Genomic DNA, 13,615 nt, shown 5'->3' with positions numbered 1-13,615 from the left:
CAGGTATCCAAGAAAGAAAGAAAGAAAAAGCAAAGTATGCTTTATAGTAAAAAGCACAACAGCTAATCGGCAAGATCTAGACTAAAATACTGATTTGTGAATAAAACAATAACAAAGCTTGCACTTTGATCACTATGGAGTTACCAAACCCACTGTGATGCATTTCTAATTCAGTTTTTTTCAGGTTTTGCTAATCACTAACAATCACTCCAAAAATCTGTTGAGAGAGTGGGTGTAGAGTTGGCCACTCATCAAAATAAATAGTTAATGCTATTTTAATAGCTATTAAAATTTAAATATCTCAGTTTAAAATGTGTTTCAGACTTTTTTTTTTTTTTTGGTCAATGGACGCTGACCAAAATGTTTGACAGAAGCTCTCTAATGCATTCATCTTCAGAAAAGCTCAGGTTAGATCATCTTGGCTGGAAGGCATTTCAGATCTTAAATATCAACCTTGGAAATGTTGAAATCAAGATCAGGGGCAGCATTCTGTGAAGTGCCAAACTGCTCTAATTGCTCCTGCTCACAGAGATACTGATTAATTTCTGTCCAGCACCGGGTCCGAGGCAGCGGTGGGCAATGGTCCTGATGTGAATGAATATTCCCCACACAAATGAAGAAAAATCGATGGGATCCAGCTCGCGGAAAGCTGATTCTTAAACAGCCAACCAGAAAAGAATCCCTCTGTCTCTGGCGATTGGCTGATGTAATCTTTGTTCAGGAGAAAGGATGCTAAAACAGATGCCAGGGTGGAGAAATTCCTCTTAGCCTCACCTTCAGCAGCCACAGCTCAGCCACCTGGGTTCCCCCTGGCTGTGCCTCCGCCTCTCTTGGGGTGCACGTCTCCCCCTCTCCACCGCCAAGGGCTCCCTCCCTTCTCCGGGAGCACTCACACAATGGACTCACTTGTTTCCCTAGCACCTCTCCTTGGACTTGGGCAGCCCCACAACTTGAGTTAAAAAAAAAAAATAATCAGACCTCCTCCAGAGAGCCTGGAGACCTTCTAGCTGATCTGGGAAGGATGCACGCACGCACAGAGACCAAACAGGCAATCCCGGGTCCCCATCAATGACTACACTGATGACAGGCTCACCCCTACCTACCCCCCTCTCTCTGCACCCCGCAAGCCATAACCCGGGAGGCAGGGCTTTCTGGAGAGCAGAGATTTTTGTTTGGTCTTGCAAAAAAAACCAAGACAAAAACTGCTAAGACATCTCTCTTTGATCCCCCAACAGTGCTTTTCTGGTGGCAAGAAAGATTGAAGGTGGCCAGGTCCGTTGACAACGCCTCCCAGGGGCTCCCCCAAGAGAACCTCTAAATGATGACGATGATGTGGGGGAACTCAGAACTGGGGGGTGTTTGGAGAGTATAAAGAACTCGAAAGGGGGAATTTGGCAGAGACCTGCCAAGGTAGAAGCGAAAAATATCCGGAGTTAAATGTATTATTAGTATTTCAAGTTGGGGCAAAGTCCTGGCCACCCCCAAAGGCCAAAGAAGACAGAGGCAAGTGGCAAAGCAACAACTTTGGGGTGTGCAGCAAGTTGTTGGCCTCCTCTCCATCCTTTCCAACTGCGCCTCCCATGCATGCCAATGGTCCAGAAGAACATGCACCCACCAGCCCAGGGCTTGGCGGTGGCTACAGGGGAGGGGATGGCACAGCCCTGGATGCAAATGCAGCTGCAATAGCAAATGAAGCAGCAGCAGCAGCAGCAGCAGCAGCAGCAGCAGCAGCAGCAGCAGCAGCAGCAGCAGCAGCAGCAGCAGCAGCAGCATCCTTGGAGGCAGAGGCAGAGGCAGCTGCGCGCCTCCAGCCCAGCCCCGCACCTCTCTCTCCCCCTCCAGCCCGTCTTGCGTGTGCGTGTATGCGTGTGTTCTGCCTCAGCGTGAGGGGCACCTGCTCCTCCTGGCTCACATTGGAAGCAGCCCGGGCACAAGCTGCTGCCGCTGCCTTGCTGTTTGTTGCAACCGACGCTGCCCGCTAGCTGGCAGCCACCGGGGTGCCCATCACCGCTGCCGCCCGCCTCGCCTTGCAGAGTTGAGCTTCTTGGGGGAGCAGCCCCGCACATCCCCCTGGTCTTCCCTGGCAGCCTGGCAAGTCAGCCTGGCTCCGCATCACGTGTCAGTGCCCGAGGCAGAGACTGCGAGAAAAAACACACGCTTCATTCCTTCTTCCACCGCCATACTGTATTTTATACCAAAAAAAAAAATAATAATCTCATTTTTATTCCAACATTTTACTCCCTCTCGGTGAGTACCTTTTCAGTGGCATTCTTGTCCTCTTCTTTTTTTTCTTCCCCCTTTTTTTTCTTTTTGTTCTTTTTTTGTTTTTGTTTTTGGGTTGCTTTTTTTCTTCTTCTTTTTCTTTTTTCTTCTTCTTCTTCCCTTCCACTTCTTTGATTATTCTTTCTATCTGGGAAAAGCTGGAGGAGCTGGGTTTTGGAGCCTTTGCCTATGAATCCAAGTTTTTTTTTCTAGCATGCCAGGGGTCTGTAGAAAAAGGCGCTGTTTGGAGGGGGAGTCCGCTGGCGACAGTGTCCGCAGGGAGAGCGACTCCCAAGTCCAGGACAATATGCAACTGGTTTTATGGAAAGAAAAAAAAAAAAGCTATGTGAAGTCTGGTGCCTATTTTTCCCCCTCCTCTGTAAACAATTTAAAGCATGTTTCTAACTCTTTTTTTTTTTTTTTTTTTTTGGCATACTCTTTTTTTTCTGACCAGATTTTTTTTTTAATCTATGGGATTTTATGGCAGTGTTTACAAGTTTGTGGTTTTGCAAGACGGGTCCAAATCACTGAGCCAATATGATCCTTTTCTAATTTTTTGTGCCCTTTCTGGGAAGCCAGTGAGAACCAATTCCTTTCTGTGTTTTTTTTTTCCCCTCCTGTTTTTGATACCCATTGATAACATAAAACTTTTCTTGCAGCTGGTTACCCGGGTTTATTTTTAAGCAAAAAAAAAATATATATATATATATATAAATACTTTTTTTCTTCACCTTTAAATTAACTATGACTTTTGCGCATTTGACTTAAGAAAAAAAAAACCGAGATAATTTTATGATAGATATCCTGATATCTATATCTCTATGATCCCTTCTTCCTTCCCTTCTCCTCCCCATAAATCAATTTCCAATGATGGCAGTGGAAGGTTTTTCTGGAAAAAAAATAAATTAAAAAAATGAAGTGCGGTTTGGTTTCCTTGTCAACGGAGGATGGAATGAACAGCTGAACAGTTCGCAGAGAGCAGGTACTTGGTCCCCTTGGAGGCGTCGTTGCGCGGGTTTGCAATGGCAATATTGACCTGGGAAAGAAATGTGTGTGTCTCTCTGTGTGTGTGTGTGTCTGTGCGCACCTGTGCATCGGTGAGTGTGCGAGCGTGTGTGTTTGTGCGCGCGCGCGTTTCCAAGCTGTGTCGGTCGGAGCTGCTGTGGGAAAGCCCCGCCGGGAGCCAGGGAAAACCCATGGCCATCTATTCTGTGTGCCTGGGATCAGTTTTGCATGTACGCGCAACATAGACCCTCGCTCAGCTGTGCCCAGGGCTTCTCGGCAGCTGGAAGCTGGGGACGCGGCAGCCCTTGGGGGGCCCTGTAAGTTTGGGAAAGCCACTTGCAGAGCTGGCAGGGCCAGGGTGGATGGAGAATGCGGCGCGGGCTGGAGTGCCCAAGAGATTGGTTGGTGGAGAAAAAAAGGCTGGCAGCATCTTCAGAGGGAACTGGCTGCTGGCCATGTGGTCTTAGAATTGGGCACAGCTTTTGGGGGAATGGCACCAGCCCACCCGCACGCTCAAACTCCAGCTCCCCGGATTTGAAATTAAAATGATCCAGTGGGGTTTTCCTTGTTCCAGTGGGGTTTACTGGTTCTGATGGGTTCAAGTCTCTCTTGGTGCTGTGTTTGTAGCTTTTCCTTCCCTGTTGTGTTTGTGTTGTCTGGCTCCTAAGTGAGTGTTTGGTGGTTTCTTCTAAAAGGGGAGAGTAGGTACTTTCCATGATGGTCAGTGGGGTTTGCCTTTGGGAGAGAGATACTAGTTTGTATTAGTGAGATGATGCCTCTCAGGTATGGAATAGGCTTTTTGATTTTTTTTAAAGGGGCTCTGAGTTCTCTCTTTCAAGTTCCCTGACTCACACTGATTCCAAAGATCTTCTCCAGAAGAGGACAGGGTGCAGGACAGAGGACCATAGTGATAGTGAATTGATTCGGTATGTTGTTAGCACTCAGGTTTGCTCTGTTGTCACTTCTCAGTGTTAAGTATATTCCGCAGAGTTGATGATGGTTCAGGATTGCTCTGGTGCATGTTTCCAAGCTATTTGGTCACTACTTTTTTGGAGATGGTAATTGTTGATAATACAAGCCTTTTCTGTACTTAACACAGTGGCAGCATCTACTGGAAATGGTGTCCCAACATTTTTTGTGCTATAGATTTTAACTTAAAATCTTTAGGGCAAGTATTACTTGAACTATTTATTTTTGAAGGTGTATTTTTTCTTTGCTTACTGAAAACTGCTTTGAATTTACTATGTGTCTAATTTGATTCTTTCGAATATGAGCAAATTAAATAGTTTTCCCTTTCAGGTTCTGTTTTCTTTGATGTTATGTATAGAGATAAAACACATGAAAGAGTTCTTAATAAATGAATTAATAATACACTTTATAGATCTTTCAAGCATATGTCTCTAGGTCTATAATTTCAGTTTTTAAAATGAAAAAGTTGTATGCTTATGTGTCTGCGCCTGTCCTTCATACTGAAAGAAGAGCTAGAAGTACTTATGGTCATTTTTATTGAGGCTAGAATTTATAGCAATATCTAGGAAGGTATATATTTTTTCACAGTTCTCCTATAAGTGACTTTGTAAATGGCAGTGGCAGTTAATTTTATACTCAGGATTTCTGTTCTCTGCTCTGAAAGCCCTTATTGTATTTTTTTTAAGTATAGTTTATGTTTGAACTCCTGACACATTTTTGATTGTTTTTCCATAGCTAGTTTGTGTTACTAAGTTGTTCCTATGATTTAATCAGCTAACAAGAGCATTAAAAAGTTACTTGTTGCATTCTCTTTTTAATTATTTAAGGCATATAAGGAGTAGTCATTTATTTAAAAGTGCAAAATAACGCTTGTGTATATTGACGATTTTATGTACTGTAAATCATTTAGCTCTTTAGAAACAAACTTGAGATGTTGAACTAGAATTTTCTAGTCTGAGGACCAGTTCCTTCATTAAGATAAACCTAGTTTATTTATTTAAGATTGGGGCAATGTACATGGTAGTGTTAAGACAGGGCAACTAAACATTCAAACAGCAGAGTTGACAACACTGAAAACATGAATACCCGGACTTTATCAACTGAACTTAAAAGATGCCTGTTATTATGGCAAGGTGGGGGATGGTTTGGGGTTTGGTATGGAATAAAATTCGCAAATATTGGTGGAGGGAGATTGGTGGGATGGGTGCTGACATACAAACATTTTATGTCTAAGACTCAACTATGAATAACTTTTAAGTTACAATGCATGAAATAAAAATGAAAAGTTTGGGGGCATACACAAAGTTTAGGAAATGTTACTTCTAAAATTTTGAACTCATAGTGATGAAGACCTTCTTGATAATTTAATGTGGGAACAGAAAGTTGAATTGTTCTTTGAATTCTGCATGTATCAAATAATGTACTTTGATCATTTTAGTTTATTTAGCAAACACAATAAATATACATTATTTTCTCTGAGTGTTATCTATTCTATGAAATTTATTCAGATTTTTTTCCTTCGTGATTTATACAGAGATTCTACAATTCTCTAAGTTCAATGAGTATTTTTGAGTTTCTAGTCTTGGGATGCAGTGTCTTAGATTTAGCACCGCCTACTGGTTTCCCATGGAAAAGTAAAACTGCTTTTAAATTCAGCTAGCAACCTAATCTAAGATTAGGAGCAAAGCAATTATGTAAATTATTTTCAACAGCTTTTCAGAGGAAAAATAAATTTTAGGGAGAGAGGTTTGGGGAGATGAAGATGGAGAATGATGAAAGAAGACTTGAATTAAATGAACTATTAAACCACTGATTTAAGTATTTTATTATCTGAATGATGGCAAAGAAATTGTCACAAACTTAAACCACTGTCTTCACTTTCCTTGGCCTTTCATGTGGGATGTGGAAATTGGACATTTAGAAAAAAACCCAGTTTCCATCCTATTTTTTTTTTGAATACTGTACAGAAAGTTTGCTAGTTTCAGATCTAAAATATGTGAAATGACTAAGATTTTAACTAACATTTTCATTGCTGACAATAAATATTTATTATTTTATTTTATTTTATTTATTTTATTTTATTTTTGGTTTTTGGGCCACACCCGTCGGTGCTCAGGGGTTCCTCCTGGCTGTCTGCTCAGAAATAGCTTCTGGCAGGCAAGGGGGACCATATGGTACACTGGGATTCGAACCAACCACCTTAGGTCCTGGATCGGCTGCTTGCAAGGCAAACACCACTGTGCTATCTCTCCGGGCCTAAACATTTATTTTTTATATACACTAATATGATGATAATCCCTTAGTATACTGATTCCTTTCTTTATATGCATAAAGCAACTATCCTCTCCTGGAGTTATACATAAGAAACAAAAATTCTTAAACATATTTAAATAAAGGCACATATTTCTAATCCTAATTATATAGGATATAGTTTCTTTTTAAAGCAATTTTTATATGTTATATAAAAAGGTTATTATATTTATATAAACAAATCATATCCTTAAAATAAATTTCAATAAATAAGCCAAATGCATTTTTATACAAATACTGTTTTTCTTAATAAAAATTATCATTTGCTAAGTGGAAACTGTGTCATAAGTAAAATACTCATTTTGTTTTAAGGAGTATAAAAGTATGTTGGGAGTTGTTTGTACCTATTACATACTTGAAAGCCTCCCACTTGACTTAAGAGTGGTTTTTTTTTTGTTTGTTTGTTTTTTTACTATTTTCAGATACAGTGATCAACTAATTATTCTGTGTATCAAATCAAATAATCTCTACCTTGAAAGTAGAATAAAACTGAAGTAGGCATTTAAAATTGCTCGCTCCATAAAAAAACGATTGAACACATTTAAATCGCAAACGACTTAATTTATTCTCTAACTTTTAAAAACTTATTTTAGGATGGTGGCTACTGTTTGAAAACTGCACTCATTGTTTTGTTCCTATCTCAATCCTATTAAGAAATCTCTATTTGATAGCTGGAGTGATACAACAGGTAAGGCACTAGCCTAGCCTTGAGGGCGTCTGACCCTATTGCATCCATTGAATCCCTTATTGTACCTTGAGTGATGCCAGGCTCGATACCTGAGCAGCAATGGTATGACCCAAAACAACAGCAGTAAAAAGAAAATTTATATCTCATATTAAAAATGAGGTGATGATTAAGTTTAATTGTAAATATTTAATGGAGTTTGAGAGTAAATAAAAATAAATTAAAATAAATTAAACATGTGATCTGAAATTACTATTACTTTGTTATTGTTTCATAAGTATTACTTGATACCCCTAGTGACTGGACAGATGCATTTAAAATCCCATTTTTATAAAGTAGTTATTTTGTTTTTATTTAATACATTTTTTTCTCTTTAGTGTCAAGGGGCAACATCAGCTTTCCCATCAGTGAAATTGACAGCTTTATTATACTATTGGAAACATTGGAAAAATGAATTATTTAAGAATCAAATATAACACAAACTACCTGCCTATTTGGCAAATGCTATATTGATATATTTAACATTTGCTTTGCACTATAAGTTAGAACTTCAACATTAATATAGGTAAAACTATTGCCACCTTTAAATGAATTTGCTTATTCTCATACCTTTATTTAATAAATAAATGTTTTTAAAATGTTGTTTATTAAACTAATATTCATAACAAACTGTATTACAAAAATTAATTGTGTGTTTTGGTAATTCTCCAGATTGTACATAATTTTATGCTTTATTTGCAGTTTTTTACTGTTTCTTTTTATCTGAATTCAGTGGAAAAATAGAGGTGTTGATTTATTATATTTTTCTAGACATTTCTGGCCACAGTGAGGGAAATGGGAGAACTTCAGCTAGTGTTCAGGATACATATCTTCTGGAATGTCCTTGGAGCTCAGGTTAAGACTGCAAGATTTATTTCTTTGACCATGTATAAATCTAAATAGAGGGAAGAATTATAGTGGAGAAAGTGGGATCCCTGACTTGCTTTGTGAAATATGAAGAGGATACCATTACTATTTATTTTCATACCAAAGAACCTTGAAATGATTATAAATATTTTATAAATGTGCATTTCTCTCATTAATAATACCCCTTTCTCTTAATTAACACAGTTGAGTGTTTTATCTCAACTATGACAGTAGGAATTTAATAACACTTTTACATAATCTATGTGCTTTGAGAAAATATTTATACACATTTTGATAGCCATATGCTATATTGTAGCAAGAGCAAAATTTTTGAGTTAGTTTGGAAAGTGTTAGCAGACTTGTGTTTTACTAAATGGAGGTGAAAAAAGAGAAATTGGGCCAACTTTATTTGATGTGCTAGTTGAATGTGCATGATTTTATTTGTTCTTCTTTATGGTTCATGATCTTGGGAGGTTTTTCTGGTGAGATTTCATCTAGGATGTCTAGAGAGTACCAAAGAATGAGGCAAACTAGAATGATAGGTGGCAGTTTATTAAAAAATATGTAAGAATATTTGTGTAGAACATGGCTGCAAAACCAATTAAGTTCCACATTCAACATCAAGATTTTTGAGTATATGTTATATATATATATTTGTTGTTTGTTTGTTTTTTTAGGCCACACCTGGTGATGCTCAGGGGTTACTCCTGGCTACATGCTCAGAAATTGCTCCTGGTTTGAGGGACCATATGGGACACTCCAGGAATTGAACTGATGTCCATTCTAGGCTAGTGTGGACAAGGCAGAGGCCTTACTGCTTGCGTTACTGCTCCAGCCCCTTATGCAAAAATTTTAACGGTGTTAAGGTCATACATACAATTCAGATGGTCTTAACAGCACAAGACTATGCTCTTGAAATATGAGTAAAAGTAATTTTTAAGGGCAAAATAAGGGACCAGGGACCCCTGAAGGATTCCAATTTGAGGCTAAGCTGTCAGCACATATATTCAGTTATCTCCACCATTTTCCGTTGAAAAGTTAATGATAACATATTTTAATTTTTTCATTCTGATATTTGAAGAGAAACTTGTTTAAAGTTCCCTGCGTACTAAAAGGATAAGTGTCAAAGAAATCTAATTGATATCTCATATGCCTCTTTCTGTATAAGAATGCTCCATTTGTAGAGAAAAAAAATTTTATTTGATTTAATGCAGAACTATGTGTGTGTTTGTATTTTCTAGTACAATGTTTCAAATTACTGTACCTTGGGCATTTTCACAATTGTGGTCAGAAATAACAGAAGATTGCAGCATTTACACAAATATTCTTACTGGTCATGACAGAGAGTTCAATAATCACACCATTACATATCTTTTCAGAGCTATAGGTGTTTTGAAAAGAACTCAGTACATGGAAATGTGTGAGTGATCTCTGATGCTCTGTGGTTGGGAAAAAAAGACACACACATAAAAAATTTCTGTGTCTTCTATGGCTTCGCAGAGGCCTTAGGAAAAGCTCCCAATAAGTATATGCTAAGTGCAAAACTGTCATCCCTTCTCTTAAAGTTTTTATAGTACAATGTGGAAAATTAGTCTTTTGCACATGAAAAACTGAACAGCCAATTTTTCATAACACAAGTCTATAAATATAAGTGCCTTTCTGTGTACCAACTCTCATCTCCACCTCAGAATTTCTCTGTTACACATATTCAGATACTATGTTTTCAAACTCATTTTGCTGTTTCTAATAATATAACTACACATGACTAAACTATGCTACCTTAATTGCTTTTTAAGATGTATAAAAAACATACCTTACCATAAATGAATTTCCTTCACACTTGAACAAGAGAATATGTTTGAATAAAGGAAAAAATATACCACAGAAGAGAGGAAAAAACATCAGAAAAATGATTCCAAGGTAGATGATATGTCTGTAAATATGCATTTTGAAGGCCATGGATTAGGCAGTAGTAAAGTGGATTTTGAGTTTCAGAATCCAGATAGCTGGAAAATTATTCATATACTATTAAAACTAGAGAAACTAGAGTATAATTTGACTTGTTTAAGGGTTGGGCATGATTATAATCTGGACATATAACTTACTTCAAGTTCTGCTATTTACTTCTGGATATAGGGAAAAATATAGAATTTAAAAAATCAGTTCTAAAGCCAGAGGGAGGGCAGTGGAAAGTAAAAAAAAAAAAATCATTACAAAAATCATCTGCATAAAGTTGTAGGAGAGAGTAACTCATTCAAAGGCAAATACTTTGAAATATCTACATTTGTTTTCCTGAATGGATATTAAAAGTTCTTGCTAAAAAAAGGAGAGAAAAAAGAAAAAGAATTATCACATTTACTGAAGCTAGAGATGGGGTGGTGCTAGAAGGATATATTCATAGTATTCATCAGGATAAATGCTGAACATATTTCAGGAAAATTAATTTTGTAGGAAAGTTCCTAAATCTGTTGTTTAAACCCACTCATATTTAGAAGAAAGGAGGCATATGAAAATTTGAACAAGTGAAAAAGCTTCCACAATTTTGCCTAGGCTGTGGTAAAGTCATTAAAAATATCCGTGGGTTGCACTAGCATTATGGGGGTTAAGGAGGGAGATGTGGGATGCATGCTTGGAACAAGGGATAGTGAGGACAACACTGATGGTGGGAATGCCCCTCACTCATTGTCGCTATGTGCCCCAAATATTACAGTGAAAGAATTGTAATTCACTTCGACCACAATAAAATTAAAAAAAAAATCTGTGTAAAATATTCCAACCCCACAGTCTGGTTTGTCTCTGGCAAAAACAAAACCAAAAACAAAAAAATAATAAAAACAGGTCTTAGAAAATAAGTTGGCAGCAAAAAATGCATCTAGAAAAAGAATAGAATAAAACAGCTTAAGGTCTTTTAGATATTGAGGAAAATATAGGCAAAAATTGAAGAGAGGGGCCAGAGAGATAACTCAGCGGTAAGGCATTTGCCTTAGATGCAGAAGGATGATGGTTCAAATCCCTGCATCCAATATAATCCCCCGAGCCTGCCAGGAGCGAATTCTGAGCATAGAACCAGGAGTAACCCCTGGGCACTGCCAGGTGTGACCCAAAAAACCAAAAGAAAAACAAAATTGAAGAGAAATTTGTCACGATTCTATACATTGCTGGTGCCTACTATTGGGCATGTGAAATGACTCAGCTTTCTCTTAATATATTCATTGGTTGTTAATGTGCTTACAAATTGTTTTTAATGTCATGTCAACCTAAACAATGTCTCTGTCAATTTAAATTAGGGTGGGGAGTGATATATTAAATAAATGAGCAGTCAGTATTATTACCTATGGCTACTCGAATACCCTGAAAGCTTGGACAATTTCTATGAATTTGTTTGTCTTTATGTGTGTGTTTTTGTCTCATTATCTGTTACCTACACCTTTTTGACTAAGGTCTAAGGTGCCAATCTGCTTGGCTTAGACTGAGGTTAATTCCCAAGAACATATTAATCATGTACTTTTGTGTATGTATATATGCTATTTTAAAATGATTACAGTAAAAAGACTAATACTGTTTTCCAGAGTACAACATACATAGAAAAATACTACAGAGAAAAAGGAGTCAATATAGTTTTGAAAGAGGGTAGCAGAGGAGGTCTAATTTATTGAAAACCAATCAAACGTATAATACAGTTTTTCTAAATAAATATTTTGCTTGCTCTATCTCCTGAAAAGCTTTTCAGACTTTTCTTTCTCTCAGCAATACAGCAGTGGGCACATTCCACGCACAAATAATGGCTCCTAAATACCATTCTCTACTGAAGATTTCTTTGGAGAATTAACTGATTCTAATTCAGGGTAATAAAAAAGTAAATACAAAATAAATGAGTAGTTGCTGATTGTGTAATATGTGCAAATATTAAGTTCCCAAGATTGTAGCAACATTATAGTAAACTTTTGTAGCTATAAATAGGAACCACCTTCAAGGCTCTTGTCAAATCTCCATGAAAATTAATAGCAAGAATGCCTAGTAGACTCTTAAACATTAAAGAAAAATCTGTGAGGCCATACTGATGTTCAAGATTATACACACACACACACACACACACACACACACACACACACATATATATATATATATATATGAGAAAACTCGCAATTCAAACAACCAGACACAAGAGCAATAATAGTGGGTGCACTGTCTTCCATTTGGGCAATCTGGTTTAGATCTGGCATCCCAAATGGTTCCCTGAGTCTTCATAAAATAATTTCTGGTCACAGAGCCAAAAGTAACTTCTGAACATCACCAGATGTGGTTCAAAATCAAATCAAACCAACAATGCATTGAAAACATTTAAAGTATTAGTCGTTTTACTAGAAGAAACTCATTTCTAATTTTAGCTACTGTATTTTACAAAATTATCTAAGCCAACATACATAAGAATTGCTGGAAGGGGAAAATTTCCGCACCTAAAATATTACTGTGAAAGATTTGTAATCCACTTTGGTCAAAACAAAATTTATTATGATTATAAAATAGAAAATATGTCTGAAAAAACCCAAACTTTGAATCAACTGTGTGGTCCAGGTGTGAATAATTAATAGACACTAAAACCATATTTCAGTGTGTTTGGGGTAATGACGCTCTTTAGGGGCTTAGTTCTTCTAATTTCAATAGTAACCACCTTCTTAGATAAATTGGTAATCTAATTATCATTAATAGACAACAACCGCAGGATCTTGATTTATCTAATTCAGAATTTCCAGAACTGAAATTATGTCAAGTAATTTCAATAAAATCCCCAAAGATGTTTAGCCTTGACTTCTAGTTTCTAAATAAATAAAGGGGCACATTTTAAATGAAGCCATGTGGAAATAAGCAAATAGCTTCATAATGTTTAATATTTTACATTAAAGAGATCATCAACCACTTGTCTTGTTTTCTGCAACACCGTCATGTAGGAAGACTTTTTACTTTATATGAAAAGGCTAAAGACAACCAAATGTGATACTTAAATCTTTATGGGATGCTTGCTAGTTTTATTTTTAAAAAACTGGTGAGAAAATGTAAATTTATGTAGTAGTGAGAAAATAAAATGGTTGTTACTAATTTCCTGCGGGACCATCAAAAAGTTATTGCCACTTTATTGATAGTGCTTTGAAATTGAAATATAAAAACAAAAAACAGTGCAATAGATAAGAATATTAAAAAATGAAGTTGAATTATATAGGACTAAAGATTATGAGCTTGCAATCAAATTTCATAAGTCATTGCTAACTTTTTAAATGCCAGTGGCAAGTTATAATTTGTTACTAATTTTTGAGTTTAGGGAGTGGTTTAGAAGATTTCATTGTATGATTTCAAATAATCTGTAAGTCTGTTTGAATTGTTTTAGTAAAAAGACTAAAAGTCAATTAGACAGCATTGAGAAAAGGCCTGCATTAAGGTTCTATGGCACAAAGTTAGTAATTATGTTTTTATTATCACATA

General features: G+C 36.9%; 1 protein-coding gene across 5 annotated transcripts in view; it reads left to right on the top strand.

The window, feature by feature from the left end:
- The first annotated feature begins 3,223 nt into the window (after nt 1–3,223).
- Nucleotides 3,224–13,615, top strand: part of RALYL (RALY RNA binding protein like) — a 712,684-nt gene continuing 702,292 nt past the window's right edge. For 2 of the 5 annotated variants that reach the window (XM_049782024.1, XM_049782021.1), the window contains exon 1: nt 4,097–4,193. The gene's annotated coding sequence lies outside the window, so the exon portion shown is untranslated. Of the gene's footprint in view, nt 3,245–4,096; nt 4,194–13,615 lie in introns of those variants that run through there. The other 3 variants (XM_049782022.1, XM_049782028.1, XM_049782023.1) reach the window with 3 other exon arrangements.

Source organism: Suncus etruscus, chromosome 10, assembly GCF_024139225.1.
Source record: "Suncus etruscus isolate mSunEtr1 chromosome 10, mSunEtr1.pri.cur, whole genome shotgun sequence".
Taxonomy (NCBI): Eukaryota; Metazoa; Chordata; class Mammalia; order Eulipotyphla; family Soricidae; genus Suncus; species Suncus etruscus.
This window is presented reverse-complemented; position numbering and strand designations above follow the sequence as displayed.